Raw genomic sequence first — 25,545 nt, forward strand, 5'->3', positions numbered from 1 at the left:
GCGAGCCACAACTACTGAGCCCACGTGCCACAACTACTGAAGCCCGCGTGCCTAAAGCCAGGGCTCCGCAACAAGAGAAGCCACCATAATGAAAAGCCCACCTGCTGCAATGAAGAGTAGCCCCCGCTCGCCGCAACTAGAGAAAGCCCACGCGCAGCAATGAAGACCCAACGCAGCCAAAAATAAATAAATTAATTAAAAAAAAAAAAAAAGAAAGTAGTGAAAGACCCCTCTGATGAAGAATAGTTTAATTGTTCTATCCATACAACCCTGACCAATATCTCCAAGGTATTATGGATCAGCGGAATGGCAAACTCTAGTACATGTGCTGAGAAGCTGCCCCCTGTAGAATAAGGCAGGCCTTACTGACTTTAGTGACAAATTAGTGGTTTAACTAAAGGGTAATCCTTCCTACCCTTGTAAGAAAAAGAGGTCTCTACTAATATTAAAACCTCATTTCAAATATAAATACTCAAAGAGAATTAATATATATTCAGTGATTATGTTAGTAAGCATTTAGAACAAGAGAAGGGAAGGGGGAAAGAATAGTGCACAAAAGCCATTTCACCTTAATTCAGCCATAAATAGATCATCAAAATCCTCTTAATCACCATATTTGACATATAACCATAGGAGGAGGTAACTCTCTCAGCTAAATCTTTTCCTTATTTTTATCACAAGTAACACCACCATGAATGAGATGTCAGTTTTTATTTCCTTTTCCATTGCAATATGTCCACAGATAGTATAACACAAACTATAAACACATCAATGTAAAGAACAATATCACTCATCCAATGGGCACTTAAGGACTGTTCACCAACGGACACTATGATTTAAAATCAACTAACAAGAAGAATATCAGTGATCTTAGCTCTATAAAATTTCATTAAAATAGACTTTGGTTAACCTGAAGTTAACACAGAATACTATTTAGATAATATGAAAGATACAAAAGTAAATTCCCCAAATAAAAATATATTTGTTATACTGTATTACAACCTCTTGCCCTTACACAGAAAGCCAATCTACTAACAGTAGTGACACTCCACTGTTACACACCATTTTTCTAAAAAACTAAATTAGACAACATTACAGGCCAATACATCCTGAAATATGCCTCCAGTTGATTTAAAAAACCACACAATGTAAAAAATAAGAAACTAAAATGGTCCCATAAAAATTAAAAGGCACATACTTCATAAAGCAGAAGAAAAATATATGTATTCCATATGTAGGTTTACAAAAACATCAAAATATCACTGCTACAAATAACCTGCACAAGATTAAAATCAATAAGATTCTCAAAATCTATTTTTTCCTCACAGGAAAGCTAAAAAGAACCCTGATAATACTCTTAGCCTAAAAAGCGATGGTTTATTAAGGTATGAAATCAAATATGCAATAAACACCACGATAAACTAAATACTTAGTTCTTCTCCAATCTAAAAAACTAACTATGAATTCATGAGACCAATATCAATAAACATATCACACACAGCTAACGTTTTCATGGCAACACATGGGATCAAAACATAATGTTTTGCTTAAAACAATTAGCTGAGGAATTGAAGCACAAATACAAGGATAATTGCTTCCTTTGGGCTTTGGCTGTCAAACACAGGAAATGTCAATGCTTTACAGTCCTGTGATAATTAAAACCTTGTCACAGACCTAGACTATCAATGAATATTTATTTAAAGATAATTTTGCAATATGACACCAAAAGCATAAGCAACAAAAGAAAAAAAGAGATAAATTAGACTTCATCAAAATTAAAAACTTTTGTGCTTCAAAGGACACCAGGAAGAAAGTGAAAAGACAATCCACAGAATGGGAGAAAGTATTTGCAAATCATATTATCTCATAAGGGGCTAGTTTCCAGAATATATAAAGAACATGTATAGTTTAACAATAAAAAGACAATCTAATTAAAAAATGGGCAAAGGATGTGAACAGACATTTCTCCAAAGAACATATGTAAATGGTCAATAAGCACATGAAATAATGCTCATCATTAGTCAATACGGAAATGAAAATCAAAACCACAATGAAATACCATTTCACATCTATCTGTATGGCTAAAATACAAAAAAGATTGACAGTGTAACAATCAATGTCTGAAAGAGTGTGGAGAAATTGGAACCCTCATACACTGTGGTGAGCCTGTAACACAGTGCATCCATTTTGACAGCTCCTCAGAGTTATACACAGTTACTATACTAACCTGCAATTCTGCCCCTTATAAGTATACACCCAAAGGAAATGAAAACATAAGTGCACACAAAAACTTACTCAAGAATGATCACTGCAGAAGCATTCCTAATAGCCTAAACGTAGATACAACCCACCAACTGATGAATGGATAAACAAAATGTGGTATACAATGGAATATTTTTTAGCCATAAAAATAAATGATACACGCTACCACATCGGTGAACCTTGAAAATATTATGCTAAGTGAAAGAAGCCAGACACAAAATGACAAATATTGTATGATTCCATTTATAAGAAATGTCCAGAATAGGCAATTCACAGAAAAAGTATATTACTGGTTGCCTAGGGTGCTGGGGCGGGTGGGGGGGGTGGGGGTCGATGTCTAAAACTAGATAGCAGTAATGATTACACAACTCTGAATATGGTTCACTCAAACTAACTAAAATATTTGCATCAATGGGGGAAAAAAAGGGCAGTAAATTGCTTTTTCCACTTAATACATCTCCAGAAATCAGTTACCACATTTTAAAGTAGTAAAATTTTGTTTAAGAGATTTTTATAACATCATTTGCTCCTAAAAATGTTACATTTATTATAAATATACAGTAAATAGAGTGGTATAATTTGTTGAATACTTACATCAACTGATTATTACAGAATTTTAGAAATATCATTCAGTTGAATATTTATTGTTTCAAACACATAAAAAGTATAATAAAAGAAATTAATGCTTATTATTAAATATTTCTTCATGTATCTAGGAAATTTCCTTTAGCTAATCAAGTAAATGTATTCATCCTTAAAAAAATTTTATTGACTATATTAAAATAATCAAAATCTACATATGCCACTTGATACTTTCCCCTCATTGAAGTATATCCAATAATTTTTAAATCTATCATGACTAACCAACCAAAGCATTGTTACATCTATATAATCACCACAGCACAAAACTCTAAAATCCTATATAGTGAAGTAAAACACATTCTGAGATTAATTCTCCCACTTTCACTCAAAAATTTAAAAAAGTAAAAGCACTATCTAGTGAAATCAAAAGTTTATGAAATTCTTAATTACAGGCACTTATCAAATTTTCATATTATAATGTTATTACAAAGAAACCGGAGTGGCCCAGATAGGAAACAGCATAAGGTCTGATCGTAGTCTTCACCCTGGCTTATGGTGATGAACTGGACCTAATGTAAGGAGTAAAGTAAGGGATGGCTGAAGAATCTTGCTATCTGTACTAGTATCAACAGCTAATCAAAAAACGTTAGAAAAATCTCAAGTGAGGAAAATCCTGTTTCATTCACAAAGTATTAGCGTTTCTGCCCATGAAGGCTACTACTTTCTTTGAACTCTTTTAATACTTAGCCTGCATGCTAGAAGAATTTTCTTGATGCAATGTGTAGAAAGAATCAGAAGAGGATCAGAATATAAAGAGAAGAAATTCCAATACTGGGTGAAAATTAAAAGAAATATAAATTATAATTTACACAGGCTATTATTAAAAATGCCATTAATGTAATATACATGTAAACTTAAGTAACATGCAAAGTATTTAACATGGAGAATATGTACTTACCAAATATTTGATAGCCTTTTAAAAATCTCGTTGAGACTCCCTAAATAATAAAAAAATAAATATATCAGGAATAATTTTTCAACTTCGGAGTTCTCTCTAATCTGTAAAGTCTATGCAGGAATCCCATTTTCATGACAGCAATTTGTTTTTTCATACTACTTTAAAACCCAAAGCACGTGCTGAACTTTGGCAAATGATTAACAAAATTTTTCCTAATCTTATAAACAACTGAAAGTTTAAATGTAATATATGGAAAAGTTAATGAATTATCAGATATTGGCAGTTACTAGACTACAAAAAGAGTGAGCTCTATAACAAATCAGATAACAGCATGCTAACAATGTCTTAGAAAAGCATCCATATGTTAAATTATTCCTAACCATCAACATACAATGCCATGCTCTACATTCTAGTATCTAGTTACCACCTTTTAAGTAGCAGCTAGACAATGTAACTGTAGCATCTACAGAGTTAAAGTAGAGCCAATGAAATAAAAAGACATTTTATAATATTTATTAATATATATATTTATTCTATTTTATTAAAAAATTAACATAAGTATTTTAAAATCCACCTTATGTTGATACTAAAAAAAAATTAAGATTTTACCCATAATAAAAAGAAATGCATAAACTTACAAATTAATTTTACTACTTACAAAAGTTAGCTGTGAATAATTTTATAATAAACATAGTATATGCCCTTTCAGTCAAGTCTCAGGTCAAAATAATCTTCAAAACGAAGTTCAAAAATTCAAGAAAAAAGCACTAAATATTATAGTGCTCTTATTGTTTGTCAGGCACATTGCCAAAGATTTGAAAAAACTTACATACACTTTTTTTAATCACCTTATTTACTCTCCATTTTATAGATTACAAAACCAAACCTTATAGAGAGTCATTCATCTGCTTAAATATATTAGCTGCCATTGACTGCACAACCCAATGTCTTTAAGGCATCACACTATGACTCCTCAAAAACAAAACAAATAAGACAGAACATGACATAGTATATAGCAAAACTGATTGCCTCTTTTAGAGTCAGACAAAAAAAAAAGTTTTTAAATTCCTTTTAAAGAATCAACAAAATAAAAATCATCTATTTTAACTAGCAATAAAAGTTATCATACAGAAATTATAATGCCATATATAAAAATAAAATAAAAACATTTTCTTATGAGTAAGCCATACCAGTATATTTTCTATCACTACTACCATTAAAATCAAAATCAGTCAAATGAATCACATCCATCCACAGGCCATGAAACAGGAGGGAAGAAGAAAGTATGACCTAAACAATAAAGTTTAAAACAATAAAGCTGTGAGATGACAGGAGAATACTGTCATGACTTTGAGGTGGGCAAAGATTTCTTAAACAAGACACAAAGATAAACACAGCAAATTGGACTTCATTAAAAAGTTGTGTTCTTAAAATGAAAAAGCTACAGGGTAGGAGAAGATCTTCTCAATGCACATGTCCAAAGGACTCATGTATGAAATATTAAAAAACAAAAACAAAACTTTAAATCACCAAGAAAAAGACAACCCAATTTTTAAGATAAGCTAAAGACCAAAAAAAAACTTCATAAAAAATAATTTCAAAAACCAATAAACATATGGAAAGGTACTCAACATCACTAATTCTCAGGAAAACACAGACAAACAACACAATAAGATCTACTACACACCAAAATGACTAGTTTTTAATCGAAAAATCAGAGAATACCAAATGTAAGTGAGCATGTGCAGCAAATGGCATTCTCATGCACTGAAGGTAGAAAGGGAAATTGGTATAACCAGTATGGAAAACTATTTGGAAATATCTACTAAAGGTGAAAATACACATACCCAATGACTAAGTAATACAACTCCTGTGTATACAACCAACAGAAATGTATATGTTTGTGCACAGAAAGATATGTACAAGATTTATCATAGTAACATTATTTAATGAGCCCAAAACTCACAACCCAAATGTCTGTCAGCAGTAGGAGGGAGAAATAAACTGTAGTATATTCATACAATGGTATCCTACACCTCAGTGAAAATGAGAAAATTAATGCCATACACAAAATTAAGATACATCTCACAAACACAATGCTGTATGAAGCAGGTGGCGGGAAGGGGAGAAGAAGCCTATATATTATTCTACTGAATTCAAAACCAAACCAAACTAATCTCTGATCACAAAGTTAGAACAGTAGTTAACTTTGGGTGAATGGGTTATTTGACTGGGACAGGACAGAGGGAGGCTTCAGAGGAGTGGATACCTTGATCTAGGTATGGTTACAAAGGTGTGTTCACCTTGTAAAAGTTCATCAGTATAGAAAAGTTCACCTATACTTTTCTGTATATAAACTGTACTTCAATTATTTTAAAAGTTTTTTTTTTTTTTTTTACTTTTTGGCCACGCCTTGCAGCATGTGGGATCTTAGTTCCCCGACCAGGGACTGAACCCACACCCCCTGCACTGGAAGCACAGAGTCTTAACCACTGGACCGCCAGGGACGTCCCTAAAAGTTTAGTTAAAATATATATATATATATATAGATGAAAAATCACTTCTCAGTTAAACAACTCCAGGTCATTGTACTAATGATCTGTAACTCACTCATTTGAAAATCTGGATCTCCTAACAATGTATTTCAATTTATTTCTATAGACTGCATAAAGGTAAAGTAAATATGTCTGGTTATTTTGTATTAATAAGTTTTAAGAATAGTTTCAATGTAAACATAAATTTTACCAGGAAGGGATTCCTTATGATTTTCTATTAATAGCAGAGAAAGTTTTGCATGAAGTCTTGCCAATGCCTGCTCTACATAGGCTCAAGTTAGGTTCACAAATGTATAACTTCACACATATTAAAAGTATTAAGAGCTAACTCAGAAGTTGATTTCAAAAGCAATTGTATGGCCAAGACAGGCATTCATAAAAACCTTAAGGCACAGTACTTGGCCCTGTTTCTCAGAAAAAATTTAAGACTGTTAAAAACCAATAACCGTTTGAAGAAAAGTCTTCCAAACAAATATTCTTACATATCTAAAGATTTTTACGTTGATACTTACAATGGTATACCTTCTTTATTAAAAATATAAACAGTTTCTTCTGTATATCCTTTTATTTTTCCATTATATTTACCCAATAACTATTTTTTTAACCTAACTTCTCTCTAAATTAAATGATACCATTATTTGATCAGATTTGAAAACTAAGACAGATTTGTCTTTAGCTGGGGGTGGGGGGGGTCTGTCATATAAGTCTCTTAAGACAATGTTCAGAGGAACAGAATGGCATAGGGCCCCAACAGGTTAGTTCCCTGAACAATTCTCAGAGGCTGAGTATCCTTTGGACAAACTTTAGACGACTCATCAAAACCTTACAATAACTTTCCTCAGTCTTGGGTTGCCTTACCTACGAGTCTGGCCTGGTAGAGATCTCGCCAAACCTCCAAGCAGCCAGGATTTATCAGGTTTCTACTTGAAAGTAGCCAACCATTCAGTTGTGGTTCTACGACATAAGGTGCAAAAGCAACACTTGCACAAAACAGACTTTTTTCATCAGTCAACCCACTCCCAAGCCAGACACCTGCTTCTTCTAATTCAGGTACTTATCTTTCTAAATTGTATATTTTCACTAAGAACAACTTAAGACTTACAGTTCCCACTTTGGGCAACTTTTGAAATGAACAACAGTGTTCATTTGAGAGGCACTTTAGAACATACAGGTGAAAAAACTCTCCCTCAAGAGAAGTTTGGCTTATCTACCTAAAAGAGAAAGATCAACTTACTAAATGTAAGGAGACCTCCCCAGAGGTCACACATCTCACCAAAATAAGACAGACAAACACTATGAGAAGGACCAGGATCATCATTTAGGACCTATTTTGAAGCAGAGAGCCAACAGATCCATCCCAAATCTAAAGAACCTACAGGACTAGACAAAGGTTTGTTAGGAAAATTATCTAACTTCATGATTTCTAGTAATATACTAAAAACCCCAGAGAGGATGATAAGGATGTAAGCAGAGCAGTCTTCCCCTAAAACAAAGGTGCACAGTGAATTCAGTGACTACACACTGTTCAGTCAGCAATAAATCTAATAGATCGTTCATGAATGATAACTATGTAAAAACTGGTATAGGAAAAACTAGCATATTTGAATAATGCTAATGATACATTTTCTTAGGATTCTGTTATTCTTTGTTGCTGTTTTCTATTTTAATTTTAGAGGTGGAAAAGTTAGAGCCAGACTGGTGAAAAATATCTAAAAAGCAAGGTCTCAGCTAGTCAAGAGTTTTAAGTTGTTACATAGATATCAGATCTTGAATTATAAATTAAATAATTGCCCCATTCCAGTTAAGGAGCAGCATGCTGAAATCCTAGCATCTCTCACTCACCTATAAGGACAACATACAGGCTGAGAGAGAACGGAAGCAGGTGTAAGAGTCAGTGAGCTCAGTCCCCTTTCATCTGTTCTGCTGTTCTCCTTGCTCTCTGAGTAGACAGAGTGATGTTTCCTTTTTCCTTTTCCCAAAGAAGGAAAGGTAAGGGGGAAAATTTAGACCAGTCATCAATTTTCTGTCATTAATTTAGCATAGATCTGTTGTATTCTAGAGCAACTGAGTATAATATGGAATAAGTTTGACTAGATCAAATTTTAGGATATACTTGAAGTTCTTAAATTTTTTTTCTATTTTATCTAAAATCTTTCTAATATATCTGAATCAGAATCTTGCTGCAGCAAATTCATATCACTGTTTACCAGCTAACTGACAGTATTTATCAGCATCACCATTTAGCATTTTATTTTATCATCTTTGAATTGATAGGCCTGATTTGGCTCATTCCAAAAACTATAGGTTAAAACCAGACTTACCTTTCGTTAAAATAAAGGCAAATAAAATTTAAAAACGTAAATGCGATGTTTCACAAGAAATCAGTTGCATATCATCAATTACATTTTTAGTTTTAAAGGAGAGGAAAATTACTACTAAATCACATGGTATTTGGGGGCATTGAAGGAATTTTTCTTTCTCTGAAGAGCATTGTACAATTATATTTTTATGAAAAATAAAGTATCTTCACCGGGAAAAAAAAAAACAACAAAGCATTAGCAATCACTTCTCAAACTGCCCATCACCCACCCAATTTACCCTAATTACAATATTTCACAAATCAACACAATCCAAATCGACAGTTTATCCCTACCTTATAGAGAACTAAATCCTATTTTATCCTTCACATATCTTCAAAAAACTTCACACTATCTTAATTTTTTGTAAAAGATGTAAAATTTTACTTTAAAAATCTCATGCTGCATTTCTATTTCTTGAACAAAGAAGACACAGCACTCAGCACTTATCCTCTCAAGCTTCTTGCCTGATTGCTACAAAACTGCAAAGGAATGCTTCCACAATGCCTCAAACAGTTTGAAAGGAATCCCTCAATGTTCTGATGACAGTCTCATAGAAACTACCAACAAATTTAAAAGGAAACTCATGATACTTTTAAAATATCTTATTTGCCCCAGTTATTAAAACATTACAAAACATAAGTTTCAGTACAACTTACCTGCATTTTTATAATCCTTTTCACTACACAATTACGCCTTTATAAAGTTATGCTCTCATCACTTTTCTTCAACATTTCCACAAACCTTAAAAGTACTTCTAAATTCCTCATAGTTCTTGTCAATTGCCAATTTTTACAACATACTTCTCATTAAGCCTGGGTCTTATATCTTTCACTACCACCTTCATACTCCTTAAATCAATACAAGTCTCAATTGATCACTTTATTGCAGTGACATATAACCACTGTGAGAACGTCCTCCTTTTGCAGTTCAATTGCACAGTAGCAATTATAGAATAAATATGGCAAAAAACACCTTTTTTGGTAATTACTTAGCTATACATATGGGGGAGCAGGCAAACAAAAATACTATCAACACTGTAAAAGCTCCACAAAAAGGAAAAATCAACTGTAGTACAATTTAGTTGTGGCACACTATTCATATAAAATAAATCCACTCACAATGGTAATTTGTTTAATTATTAAATGCTCAGATGCAAATTTACCTCAGGACACAAGATTTTTGCAAAGAAAAGTGTAAAGCCCAACTAAATGGACAGAAAAGAAGAAAATGTAGATTCTAGTTAACAAAATTAAACATAGTAATGAAAATAAAAATACCAAAAAAGACTGAAACCACTATCTAAGGGCTAAGATTAAAATTCTAAAGATCTACAGAAAGGAAGACAGACTTCTGCGGATGATGTACCTCAAGACAAGAAAGCCTTTAGGTATTATACTACCAACCCAGAAACAGGCCTCGTCCTGATAAGCAGATGCCGGCAAACTGATTTCCTAGGAAGGTATCCTAGGCACCAAGAACGTATCCAGAGGCAGCTGAAGAGTTAGGGGTAAATACCTTAGGACAATACTTCTCACATTTCAGTTTAGCAAAAAACCACCAAAGGTAAAAGTAAAGAACATATAACGATCTTATCCCCCCTACTCTTCAGCTCCATCTAACCTGTGACAATGAAAAGTACAGTCTGAAACAGCCTACATGAAAGCCAAATTGTTTGGAATACTTGACTCACATTAAAAATTAACACACATTTTGTATTCAACTTTGTATTATTTGTGAATTCATTCTATTATATAAATAACCTTCTAATTACCTAACAGTTAAATTGCCTAATGTTCCCTTTTTCCAACTCTTCAAGTAAAATTGATGCATTAACAAATAGTATTTATCCTATCGGTACATGACTCTCCCTTCACACAGGCTAGACCATACTAGACCACACCACCAAATGCTAGGGAATTATACAGAAAAAGCAGACCTTAGAAAATCGAGAACAAGACAATATAAACAAAATACACATTAATATATTCCCTGATGGACAAATACTTTATGGTTAAACAGTCAAATATTTAAAGTTCCTATTTAAATCAGGTATAAAAGTAAGACCTCACAAATTTCTTTAAAAACAAGAAACTAACAGTAAAGGTGAGAAGTAAAATCAAATGATACTAGTTCATAAGGTATATTTTTCCTTTAAAGTTAAGTTCATAACGACAGAAAATATAAGTTCATAATAACTGAATAGAAACAAGCATATATAGAGGGGTGTGTGTGTGTGTGTATTTCTAATACTTTTAGCAAAATTTGTCAAAATAATAATTTTTAAATCAGGAACTAACTAAAAGTAGTGTTTGGTCTTCCTTTAAATATGATCACAGTGGACATTTATAATTACTAAACAATTATGTAGTTTTCATTCATAATTGAAAGAATTGTAACAATGATCTTTTTAACCTATCATTTAATTTGTCTTTAATGGTCATTTTACAAAAGTTTTGAATTGTCTTCTATTTTATCTTTAATAATAATCTTTACAAATGAGTAAAATCTGGAAACATACATTTTCTCAAGCACCAAAACCTGTTTTAACAAATTTTATCTAGCACAAAGAAAAGAAATAATATACACCAATGTACATAACCTTGGCATAATAATAAGCTTATGTATTTAAGAAAATATACAGCAGATTCCAAACTTTCCAATGGGATAACTAATAAGATGACTTGAACCCTTTCTATGCATAAATATTTGGGAATAGGCCACAGAAAGTAAAACTTGGCTGCACAGCTCTGTACTCAAAAAGTTCTCAGTCTCTAGCCCCATGTGTCCTATCTCCAATTACTTCCATATGGAAAATACTCAGTTAACATTCAGGTCATGGATACCTCTTTAAAAAAGGCATTACAGTAAGCAAAATATCACAGCAAACAACCTAAATTACTTAATCAAGTTTCCAAGTGTAAATGAATTATTTTACAAAAGAGAAATTTGTACGTGCACTCCAAGTTTATCATTTTCTGTTCCTTTTATTCTTTTCCTTAAGAGTAGAATGATACCTACTCATTACATTATCAATATATTAGGATATATTATATTATTGGTAGAAACTGTCCAGCCCCACAGTAGCCCATCACATATGACTTCAGAGCAAAGTTAGAATGAAGATCCTTTTTCTATAAACAAGGATACAGATATAAACATAATCTCAATATAGAAACTTTCCATCATGCAATATCATTAAGACCCAACCAAAAAGGTTCACTTTTATTTAATCTATTTACTACAACACAGCCATGTGGTATCTAAAAAAGATCTGCTTTACAATATGCAATACAACTACATTTTGTTTTGTACATAAAAAAGAAATTGTCATATGTCACTTAGACATATGATTGAAATAGTAAATAAACTTGTGGCAATAAATATTAGATGCCAAGTAACTATCAAGGAAGTAGATATGAATTATAGTATTTTTTCAGGAAAGGATAGCAGATTATGCAGGTGATTTCTATTTTTTTGTCTATTTTGCAAATTCTGGTTAATGTGTTTCTTTAACCAAGCAATTCTACATTTTATAATTATCAAGATCATTATGTCTTTTTAAAAATCTCTGTATTAGTATCAGTTTTATTTATGACTCCACATTTAGCATATAGGAAACAACCTTAGATATAGTAGGCACTCAATGTTTATTGAATACAATTAATTAACTTTTCTAAGCTTCAGTTTCATCAAAAACAGGCATAGTAACACCTACATGTTACAACGGCTTAAGAACAAATCAGATAATAAGTACACACAACAGGTGTTAAAATGTTAGCCTGAACCCTTGTTTCAGTAAATACAAATAATTGTTGCTATCAGTGAATAGAAAATATTGAGAAAAGGCGTCTGAGACAAGGGTAGATCAGATCACTGGTTACTAAAGAATAGAAAAGGAGGACTTAAAGTATGCAGGATCAAAGATGGCAGTCCCAGGAAGGCAACAGTTCTGGGAGACAGTGAAATAATTTGGATTGGGTATCCCTTAGAGGATTGGTGGTGAAGGGAAAAGAAGGAAGCAAAGGGTAGAAATTAAGTATTCTGCAAGAACAAAGAAGAATTTCAAAAACTGTACAATATACCTACCCCTTCCCCCTCACAGACCAAAAAAACAAAAAACAAACAAAACAAAAAACTTGTAGATTAAAGAAATTATACTTCACCATACCAACAAAAATGCAATCTCGTGAACTGAAAACCTTATAAACTAAGCAAATCCCTCACCCCATCTACATACAACTTGTAATGCTGAGCCATGAAATGAACAGAAATAGCAGACAACACTAATTTTAAAAGCTACTGTAAGAACACAGACATTCCAAGTCCAAACCCTCCAGTTAACGAAAATTCTCACCAAAGGAAAAAAAATCCACAAACAGAAAACTGTAAAATAATATTCCAAAATGAATCTGTAACAGCCTTTTACATATTTTTTTTAAATCTTGAACCAAAAATCAAAAATAGAAATGGTCAAAACACAAGATATGAAACAAGAACTGAGCATGCTCAGGCAGGGGGGGAAAATGGAGAAAAAGACAAATCACTTTTAAAATATGTAATAAAGGGACTTCCCTGGTGGTCCAGTGGCTAAGACTCCATGCTTTCAATGCAAGGGGCGTGGGTTTGATCCCTGGTCGGGGAACTAAGATCTCACCCACATGTTGCACTAAGATCCCACACACTGGCAGGGCCAAACAAAAAGTAATAAAAAGGAAGGTTGGATTCAAGTAAAAATATAAAGGAAAATAAGGAACAAGAGAAGGTCAGCCAAGAGAATAAAACTATAGAAGAAAAAAATGATTGGAGAAAAACATTATTAACATATACCTTTAAAGAAGCTATAACATATGTATAACTGAAAACTCTGAATAAAAGCAAAATAAAGGAACAAATATTTAAAACTATAATTTATAGAGTATTTCCAAAACAAAAACAAATATGCATTTGTATGTTGTGGTGGGCAGGAGGAAGTACAAGATACATTAATTCTGGCAACAACCTACTATATACTTGGAAAAACTCAGAATAATAAACTCCAAAATATAGCCTAGTAAAACTTCAAAAGGAAGTAAGGAAAAAAATCTTTGGGTCCTCCAGACAAAAGACACTAAGCCTCTTACACAGGACAGAAAGTAAGGTTGGCATCAGATTTCCAAAGGGCAACAGTCAAAGTGAGGTAACAGTGTAGCATCTTTTTCGAGAAACCCAAGGAATGAAAGTGTAAACTAAGGATTTTATATCCAGTCAAGTATCCTTATTACTACAAAGTCTATTACAGAAATAAACATGCAAGAACTCTGGGACTATACTATTCATAGCCCATTCTGAGCTATCTACAAAAGAATGAGATTCATCACATTAAAAAAAGACAGCGAAAATTTTGGCAAAAAACTTTACTAAACAGTGGGATAAACACTGACTATATTTAATTTTAGATATATTACTAAAACAAAGATATGGACAAAGACAGAAGAATAGTACTTAAATATTATATTCTCTGACAAATTATCATGCAATTTTTTTAATGTGAAGAAAACAAGTAAAAAACAGAAGAATCAGCTCATTGGAGTTGAATAGGTAATAAGTGAATGTCAAAGGATATTCATTTAATGCAGACAAAGTAATTATCAGCAGTCTAAGCCTTTGCCTAAAGGGACCCCAATGATATTATAAATGTATTACTATGAAGTTAGCCATTAAAACAAAATCATCAACCTTCCTAAATAAGAAAATAATCTTCAAAAAGAGTAAACAAACAGCCCACAGAGAGAGAAGAAAAAAAGTAAGTACAGCATAAAACAGCAGTAAATGCAATGTATCAATGTGTGTGTGTGTATATATATATATATATATATATATATATATATATAAAACAATGTGTATATATATATATATGTATAACAGCAGTAAATGCAATATATCAATTAGAAATGCAATGTATCAATTATATATCAAGATATATACAGGCTTAACTCTATTAAAAGGAAAGAAGTTTCAAACTGCTTATTTGAAGAGAAAACTGTATTTACAAAAACAACAAAAAAGATAAAAAATACTTAGGATTAAACGTAAATGTGTAAAATCTCTATAAGGAAAACTTTAAAACACTTCTGAAAGATACAGACCAAAGTAAACAAATGAAAAAACATCCCCTATTCTTTTGGAAGGGATGACTTAGCCTCATAAAGATACTGATTTCCCCAAGTTAATGAATAACAACATTATTCAAATAAAAATACCAACAACTGTTTTCCTAGAGCTCAATAAGCTGATGTTCAACTTCACTCATAGAAAATATGTACATATAGTATATTCTTGTTTGTATAAAATAAGAATATGAATAAAGATACAAACAGAAATGCATGAACACATAATATGCTTATTTTTATAAAAGGACACATAAGGATAAACAAGAAACTAATGAAATTGGTAACCTACAGAGAGTGAAAATAGAAAACAGGGAAGGAGAAGGGAGCAAGACTTTTGAGAATGCCTTTTTACATAGTTTTGACTTTTAGCCATTTTACTGTTTTACTAGTCTCAAATTTTTTTTTAATTAAATCAATAAAGGGGGCACTAAAACTCAATACAAGCAAAAACAAATGAACCTAGTGTTTATCAAACTGGTGGCATAAAAATATATCATTAATTAAAATAATCTATGAGCATAGTACTCTGATGCATACCTTCATTGGGATATATTACATGAACAAAATGCACAGAAATCTTAAACTTTCTTTACTTACTGGGTTTATTGTTGGCAGTAGTATTGGTGTGGCAATTCCAATATTATATCATGTATATAATAGGTCAGAGAAAATTAATATATGTATATTGATGCTACTGTTAACCAAGATCCTCACTGTGGGAGAGGAGAGATCCAAATATGAAACAGGAGAAGAGAAGGACCCTGGGGAACTGGACTGGAATCACAAATATAGTAGTTTTTTTAAGTATAACTCCTTGCTCCCTGTCCAATGAAAAGAACCCCTAGAAGCAATGACCACCAGTAATACAGAACACATTCAGAGCTCATGAGGTAGCTTGTAAGTACCCAACAAGAGGAATGGGGATTCCTGGAGAAATAGCTGTTTCCAGGTCTAGGGGCAGTGAAAGCATAAGGTAATAAGAATGGAACATTTTGTTATGCCAAAAAGTAAATAAGTGATCTAAAATGATGGTACATATCAAAGAGACATTAAAAACCAGACTGAACCTTCAAAAGAAATGTAACAATAATGGATCTTAGCCCACTGAATAAAAAAAGAATCCATGAGCCCACAAGTGATAGTGAAAAAAGGAGGGCAGAAACTCTGCCAGCTAATAAATGTGGGAAGAATAATAAACTAGAAAATCATCATTTTTCAAGCATCAATATAATCAACGGTTCAGGCAAAAATCAACAAAGGATACTAAAATCATTAGGTCAAAGTTTATTGAGAAACAATATTAATTCAGCCTGAAGGCATGGATTAATTACCAAAGGGAAAAATACCTTTGTAATACCTTTACAACAGAGACATTTGGCAGCACCAGCTAAACCAAATAATCTAGCTTAACATCACAAATAATGGAACAAACTAATAATACAAAGGGTAAAATAAGCAAACTTTAAGTACATACATATATCAACATGGATAAATCTTGAACACTGAGTGAAAAAAAGCATGTTACAAATGTATGTAAACGATATGATACTACTTAATTTACATTTTAAAACCAAATCAATACTACTTATCTTTTTATATAAATGTGTGCATAAAAGTATAAAAAACTTAAAAGATACCTTGAGATTAGTAATTACCTCTTGGAAGCAAAAGAATGAGATTGGAAATCTTCAGCCATATTTTTAATTTATTTTAAAAGTTCTGAAACAATTATAGCAAAATATTAATATCTGTTAATTTGGTCAGTATGGATACATGAGCATTTTATAGTCATACCTGTAATTTTTATACTTTTAAATATTCCATCATTTAGAAATTTAAAATTTTAAATGCATTGCTGCTATACAAAAACCTTAATTCTGTTATACACCTACATAATACTTAGTTCTGTAATTCCTGGTATTTAAAACTACTAATTTGAAGTTAGAAGCAGGCCCCCAGTGTCTCCTTCTGCTTTAATCTCTGATGTAAATTAACAGAAGCAAATCAGCCCTTTCAAAATGATTCTAAAAAGCAAAATGCATTTCATTTACCTAAATAAAAAACAACTTGGAAGGTACGCCATCTGAGTGGCATTGCACCATCTCTAAAGTTTAATACTTCCTGTATCTCATATTGCTCTTAATATGTATCACCATTTGGAGAACTGAAAGTTTATCCATTCTAATAATTCAGTTTCTTTTCAATCATTTTGACCTAATTTTACACAACCATCCTATTGAAGTTATAACTTTAAATACCAATTAATAAGTCTATAAAAAAATCTACTACTGTTGTAAAAATGGTGCACAAAAAGATTTTGAAAACTCAAATTTTAAGTGATTTGATAATAAGTTAGTTCTTCATCACATTCCTTATAATGCTTTAATCTATTTGTAAAAACTTTCTATTTTCTGCTTAAGAGAAGGTCAACGGCTTTCACTTCACTACTCCAACATAATCATGAATTGAAATAAGAACTCTTAGCTCTTTGGACCGACAAAGCTACCAGTATGCCTAAGCCAATAAAGCGATTCCTTCATTAATGCTGCTAATAAAGCAACCTTTTGTTAGTCTATGAAACATCAGAAACCTCAGAGACTCTAACTTTGCAATTTTTCCCTGTTTTTGCCATACGAACTTGAAAGTTCTCTTACATGCCATTTGCTTTAACAACTAAAACATGATCATTCTAGAAATCTGACCTTCCACTCCAGGTAATTTAATAACATATTAGTTCCAACTTCAGAAAGCTGTTCCTAGATGAAACTACTTATATTTTATTTAATTACTCTCTTCTGTTTTCCCATGGAGCCAAGTTGTGTAGAAATCTGTGCCATCTTCTCATTAACAACTAAAGGAACAACACCTATAATAGTCTCAAAATGAAGAACAAAAATGTTCATTTACCCAATCAGCATTAATCAATCAACTACAGTAAGCAAGGCATGGAAGATACTGCAAAGATTAAAACACAATCCTTGCCCTCGAGCAATTCACTTTAAGGGGTAAGACAGGCATCTAAAAAAATTACTATAAGGTAGCTTATAATAGTATTAACTACTAAATATATTAGCATGAAGTATATAATTAATTGAGCTTAAACAAGGTAAGTCTTTAATGAGGAGATTCTTGAGGCTAAATAAAGGAAAGTATACCTTAGGCTTAGTGAATAACATATACAAAAACAGATACATGAAACACCACAATAAATTCAGACATTTTTAATTAATTTAGCAAAGCTAGAATGTATCATATGTGTAGGGAGTTAGTAGGAAATGTCTGTCAGTCCTTGAAAGGCCATGTTTTTATTGCTCTAGAATTTGGACTTTATTCTATGCAATGGGTAGTCATTAAAAGATTATAAGATATAGAAGATTGTAAGATATATGGTGTTCAGGTTTGTTTGTTTAGAAAGTTTACTCCTGAGATATGTGAACGCCCAAAAGCTTCTATTTTCAGTAACTTCAAAATACATAATGCTTTGGGGCATGCAGGGTACCCCAGGAATACATGAATACTAGATTTTCAAATATGATTCGTGCTCAGTATAATTATATATCTATTATGTACTGCTAATTTAACGTTAGCATTTTCTAAACTAATTGCTAATCAAAGAGAACTATCAATGAATAAATAAAATATTGGTTCTAATAATAATTAGGCATTTTAAACCCCTTCAAAGTATTAGAAAAACATCAGTTTTCATGTACTGTAAAGTCATATTATTGGTCAATTTTATGAGTTTCAGTTAAAGTCAACAGATTGCATTTAGAATCTATAAATTAAGCCATAAAATTCAGCTCACTGTAATCCTTAGTGCAAACCTCCAAGGTACTGTCTGCCTAGCACCCTTGCCTTCTTCCAAGCACCATCTCTTTTCCCTAACTCCCCACCTTTCACACACATCCCAACAGCTACCTTGGGAACTCAGTGTTCTTACATGACCCTGGACTACAGTGAATTAGTCCAACTTGACCAAGCCATACCAGTGAGTCTATTAATGCTTTAACTTGGGGCTCAAAAATTAATCAGAATCTCTCTAGAGGGTGATGTGCTAAGATAAAAAATTCAGACTGACTCTTTCTACAGGTTTCCCACAATGTGGAAAAGCCAGTCTACACTGAAAAACATGAAAGAAAAAAGTTTATTTAATATACGATTCTGTTTATATTGTGTATGCTTGAAATTCTCCACATAAAGTTTTTTTTACCTGAAAGTTCTGAAGACACATAAACAGTACCTATGTTCTCACCACTAGCTTAATAAATAAAACCTTACCAGTATAATTCTCTTCCCTGTGAACCACACCCTGATTCCATGTCCTATCCCCCACCAACCACTATCCTGAATCCCTCTTCACTTCTAAACATTCTCCAAATATCAGTCTAAATGTCACTTCCTTAGGGAAAGGTCTTTCCTGACTCAAAACACTCACTAGGTTAAGTGTCCCCGTTATGTGCTTTCATGGCTTTTATCACAGTTGTGATTAATTTGTTTCAGTACTTCATAACAATCTCTCCAGTAGACTTACTGCTTCCATGGATTCAAGGAAATGTCTGTCCAATTCTTAGCTGACTACTAAGCTAACTGAGCAAAGACTTCAGTGGCTTCACGACAAAGAACTCAGACTTTACAAAACTAGTTGAGAAAGATCACTTTAAAAAAAAAAAAAAAGTAACAACAAAAGCAAGTCTTGAGAGGGAGAAGAAACTGATTTCCAGAGTTGCCACACTATATAATTTAAAAAGTCCAGTTTCCAACAAAAAATTACAAGACATGCAAAGAAACTTCAAAGTATGGCTCATGCACAGAGGAAAAAAAAGCAGTCAAAAGAAACTATCCCTGTGGAAGCCCTGACACTGGACTTACTAGACAAAGACTTTCAATCAGCTATTTTCAACATGTTCAAAGAACTAAAGGAAAGCATGCCAGAAGAACTAAAGGTAGGATAACAGTATCTCAACAAATAAAGAATATCGATAAGGAGAAAGACATTTTTAAAAGAACCAAATAAGAATTCTGGAATTAAAAAGTACAACAGCTAAAATGAAAAACTCACTGGAGGGGTTCAACAGCAGAATTCAGCAGGTAGGAGAAATAATCAGCAAATCTGAAGACAAGTCAATTGAAATTAACCTGTCTGAGGATCAGAAAGAAAAAAGAATGAAGAAACATGAATTGATTCTCAGAGAACCTCTGGGACACTATCAAGCTTACCAACATATACAAAATGGAAATTCCAGAAGGAAAGGAGAAAAGGAGGCAAAAAGAATATTACAAGAAATAGTAGCCAAAAACTTCCAAAATTTGATTTAAAAAGCTAATCTAAATGTATAAGAGATCCTGAATAAGATCAACAACAAATTTATCATCAGAAACCAAGGAGGTCAGAATGCCAAAAGAAAGATTGTCAACCAAGAATATCCAGCAAAATTATCTTTCAAAAATGAAAGAGAGATTAAGAAATTCCTAGATAAACAAAAACAGTGAATTCGTCACTAGCAGACCTGCCGTACAAGAAGTACTAAAAGAAATCATTCAGGTTGACATGAAAATTACTGGTTCTCTTCATTTCTTCATGTGAATGAAAGTTGTGTCTTTTCATGTCAACCTGAAGTGATAGAACAGATATCTACAGAACATGTCACCCAAAAGCAGCAGAATATACATTCTTCCAAGAATTCTACGTATGTTAGACCAAAAAACAGGTCTCAAAAATTTCAAAGAGAATGAACTCATATAAAGTGTCTTCTCCAATCACAAGAGAATGAAAAGAAAAATCAATGGCTACAGTAACATGTTACAATATGGATGAACCTTGAAACCATTATACCAAATGAAATAAGTCAGTCACAAAAGGACAAATATATGGTTCCACTTATATGTGGTACCTTGAATAGTCAAATTCATAGAGACAGAGAGTAGAATAGAGGGTATCAGGGACTATGGGGAGGGGAAGATGGAGAACTTTATTTAATGGGTAGAGAGCTTTTTTAGTGAGTTTCTGTTTGGGACAATGAAAAAGTTCTAGAAATGGATAGTGGTGACAGCTGCACAACACTGTGAATTTACTTAATGCCACTGAATTGTATACTTAAAGACGGTGAACATGGTTTCTATTTTATGTATATTTTACCACAGTAAAAAAAAAAAAAAAAAAAAGAAAAGGTTTTATTAGGTTCCCTAGAACCCAAAAAGTAGTAAGTATCTAACATTTACTAAGTATCAGTCACTATACATACCACCTCATATGATCCCCACAACAACGCTGCCAGGTACTATTAATATCTGTTTTAATATCTGTTTTAATGATAAGGAAACTGAAACACAAAGCAGTTAAGTCATTTAGTCAATGTCACACAGTTAGGAAATAATGGAACCGGGACTCAAACCCTGGCGGTCTGAGTCTTCCAGAGAGAGCAAAAGTTTAAAAAACAAAAAACAATCATAGCAGAAATTTAACTACTGTGTTAAACTGCCTAAGTATTCCATGTAAATATAAAATGGCAAAACTCAAAATGCAATCCTTCCCCTTCAATACTTTTAATGTCTATTTGCATTAATGATAATATTTAATGGTACAATTATAAGCAAAGCATTTTTATTAATCTCTATTATTTATTAGTTCATACTGTCATTTGGCAGTAAGACATATCAAAGTTTAAATTATATAGTATCAGTATAAAAAATAAGAAAACAACAAGCCCTTAAAGATCATTATCCCTGATAAACACCAAGACTAATAAGCAAAGGAGGAAGCACATTAGAGAAGAGAAAAAGAAAAGGTATTTAGAAATAATCTTTGTAAATAGGAAAGGGGTCTTTCACTCACATGGCTTCCAAGTAAGAAAAAAGACAACATAATAAAGCTCAGGAGCATTTGGGAACCAAGTGGCAGGCCTTTTGGACATGGTTTCGATCTAAAGACACAGTATTCTTGCTCCTTTTTTATCTGATGCCAATAAAATCAGAAAGAATTACTACCTATCAATCATTCTCTCACATTCATAACTTTTTATAACATACTGACCCATCAACCTAAGTATGCAATAATAGAACAGCTCTCCAATTTTTAAGATATCTTCATTAAAATAAAGAAAAAAACTACACCAACACAGTCATTTAATAAATTTATTATGCTACGCACTAAGACAGCAAAAATAAATATACCCTGCCCTCTGAAAACTCAGTCTACTGGAGAGATTAATATGGAGTACTCAAATAAATCACAACTGTGATAAAAGCCATGAAAGCACGTAACAGGGACACTTAACCTAGTGAGTGTTTTGAATCAGGAAAGACCTTCCCCCAAGGAAGCGACATTTAGACTGAGATTTGGAAATGTTTAAGAGAGAAGAGGGATTCAGGACAGTGGTTGGTGGGAGATGGGACATGGAATCAGGGTGTGGTTCACAGGTAACAGAATTATACTGGTAAGGTTTTATTTATTAAGCTGGTGGTGAGAACATGGGTGCTGTTTGTGTCTTTGTAACTTTCAGATTAAAAAAAAACTTTTTATGTGGAAAATTTCAAACATACACAAAATAAACAGAATAGCATAATAAATGCCTATGTACTCATTACCCAACTTCAGCAACCATCAACATCCTGCCATTCTTGTTTCATCTATACCCTCCAAATCCTGCCACCAACTTGACTGCTGTTTTTATATTTTTAGGTAAAATTTACATACATTGAAATATACACTTCTTAACTATACAACTCTTGACAAGCAGATAAACTCGGGTAACCCACATCTCTATTAGATACTGAACGTGTTCCTCCCTTCAGGAACCTCCCGTCTGCCTCTTCCCAATGGAGCGCCAGCACTCCCCACAACCAAAAGAATTGAACCATTGTTCAATATATTTTTTTTTTAACCACAGATTAGCTTTGCCTGTTCTAGATGCTAATATAAACAGAATCATACCATATTGTGCCCAGCATCTTCCACTGTGTTTGTGAGATTCATCCACCTTATTTGCATGCATGTTCCTTTCTATTACTGACTAGCATTCCAAGGTATGAATATACCAAAACCTTTTAACCCATTATCCTATTGACTGATATTTGGGTTTTTCCAGTTATTAGCTATAATGAATAAATCTACTACAAAAATTCTTGAAAAAGGCTTTTTGTGGACATATGTTTTCATTTCGCTTGGGAAAACACCCAGAAGCAGAATTGCTGGATTCAAAGGTAGATGTATGCTTAAACTGATAAATGGCAAATGGTTTTCTGAAGTGGCTCTTCCATCTTATACTCATGCCAGCAACTTATGAGAGTTCTGGGTATCTTACTGGAAAATTTGTTGTTACAGTCTTTTTTAATTTAGCCCTTCTAGTTGGTTTTAAGTGGCCACCTCATGGTTTCAACTTGCATTTCCTTAATGGCTAATGTTTATAACTTTGATATATTTTAAAAATTGGGAATTTTTAAAATGAAGGTGAGGACTGTACTGACATAGAAAATAACAAGAGCAAATGCTCTGGAGTAAAAGATATATCACATTTGGATAAAGAAGCCAACGATGGCTATAGCAAGGAGCAGACTAGTTAAATCACATGGAAATTATCATGAGTTCAGATTCAGACTTTTTGTTTGAGGTGCCTCTGGGATAGCTAAGTAGGTTATAAAATAGGTCTGGAACTTAGATAAGGAAGGGCTAGAGCAACAGACACGTAAATCTTTTCATTAGTGAAAATCGAAATGGTGAGACTGCCTGGGGAGAAAGAACAAAAAAGCAAGAGAAACCAGCCAGGACCAACACTCATGAAATTACAATTTTTAATAACCAAGCAGAAGAGAAGATTATAAAAAAAAGGCGGAAGAGTAATAGACCCAAAAGGTTTGAAGGAGTTGTCAACAATGCCAAAAGCTGGCAGGAGGTTGTTCTAAGCTCAATTGTGTTCCTTAAAATCCATATATTGAAGCTCTAACTTCCAGTACCTCAGAACATAACTGCATTTGGGAATAGGCCTTTAAAGAGGTGATTCTGTCATCACCTAGGTCTTAATCCAATCTGACTTGTGTCCTTATAAGAGGAAATGCAGAGACACCAAGGATGTGCATCCACAGAGGAAAAACCATGTGAGAAAGACACAGCAAGAAGGTGGCCATTTGCAAGCCAAGGAGAGATGTCTTAGAGGAAGCCAAACTTGTAGACACCTTGACTTTGGACTTCTAGCCTCCAGAATTGGGAGAAAATAAATTTTTGTTTCTTAAACCACCCAGTCTGTGGTATTTCGTTATGGCAACCCTAGCAAACTAACACAAAGGTCAAGTAAGAGCCAGTCTAAAAATATCCACTTAATTTATGAACACAGAGATCATTGGTATCATTAGCAAATACTATTTGGTGGAGTGAATAAATTGAAGAGGTGATTCAAAGGTGAGAAATGGAAACAAACTTAAGTAATGATTTCAAGCATCTGGCTAGGAAAGAGAACAAAAAGATCAGTAATGTAGTACCTATGAAGACATAGTTTTGGTTATTTAAATAGTGAGAACTGGGTATGCTTAAACACTGATGAGAAGAATCCAGTGTAAAGAAAGAAACTGAATATACAAAAGAAGGAGGAGATAATTAACAGTGTAAGGTACCTCAGAGGGAGGGAAGGAAACGGAGAGAGCCTTAGACAAAAAGCAGTATTGCCTGTATTTTAACATAAAAGAAGAAAAAATAGAAAAGATAGTGGGCAACTACGGGTACTCCTATTTCACTGTAAAGTAATAGGAAAAGCATTCTGGAGAACGAGAAGGGCCATGGTGGAGGAAGTGTGAGGAGAGTGGAAGACTGAAACAGTTACAGTGACGACGAGACCAGCTGACAAGAGTAATGCAACAGATTTCCAAGCAGTAGTACGGCCTACTTATGGTTGAAGATCACAGATTTCTTTTACTAATTTTTATTGAAGCATAGTTGAAAGCAGAATATTATATAACAGGTATAAAACAGTGATTCACAATTTTTTAAGGTTATACTCCATTTATAGTTATTATAAAATATTGAATATATTCCCTGTGTAGCTTATTTTACACATAATAAAACACATTCTTGTAGCTTATTTTATACATAATAGCTTGTACCTCCTAATCCTCTACCCCATCTTGCCCCTCCCTGCTTTTCTCTCACCACTGGGAACCACTAGTTTGTTCTTCATATCTGTGAATGCGTTTTTTTGTTATACTCACTAGTTTATTTTTTAGATTCCACATATAAGTGATATCATACAGTATTTGTCTTTCTCTGTCTGACCTAGCATAATACCCTCCCCAAGTCCATCCATGATGTTGCAAATGGCAAAATTTTCATTCTTTTCTATGGCTGAGTAATATTCCATTGTGCATGCGTGTGTGTGTGTGTGTGTGTGTACACACACATACACCACATCTCCTTTATCCACTCATCTGTTGATGGACACTTAGGTTGCTTCCATATCTTGGCAACCGTAAATAATGCTGCGATGAACACTGGGGTGCATGTATCTTTTTGAATTAATGTTTTCATTTTTTTTCAGATATATACCCAGGAGCGAAATTGCTGGGTCATATGGTAGTTCTATGTCTAGTTTTTTGAGATACCTCCATACTGTTTTCCACAGTAGCTGCACCAATTTACATTCTCACAGTGTATGAGGGTTCCCTTTTCTCCACATCCTCGCCAACATTTGTTATTT

At 33.0% G+C, this 25,545-nt stretch overlaps 1 protein-coding gene across 4 annotated transcripts in view; it reads right to left on the bottom strand.

The window, feature by feature from the left end:
• FBXW7 (F-box and WD repeat domain containing 7) overlaps positions 1 to 25,545 on the bottom strand; it is a 204,775-nt gene that overhangs the window by 141,126 nt on the left and 38,104 nt on the right. For 3 of the 4 annotated variants that reach the window (XM_068542631.1, XM_068542629.1, XM_068542630.1), the window contains exon 2: positions 3,803 to 3,842. The exons of the other annotated variant lie outside the window; for it this stretch is intronic. The gene's annotated coding sequence lies outside the window, so the exon portion shown is untranslated. The remainder of the gene's footprint in view (positions 1 to 3,802; positions 3,843 to 25,545) is intronic. 4 annotated transcript variants of the gene reach the window in all.

Source organism: Eschrichtius robustus, chromosome 4 (assembly GCF_028021215.1).
Source record: "Eschrichtius robustus isolate mEscRob2 chromosome 4, mEscRob2.pri, whole genome shotgun sequence".
Lineage (NCBI taxonomy): Eukaryota > Metazoa > Chordata > Mammalia > Artiodactyla > Eschrichtiidae > Eschrichtius > Eschrichtius robustus.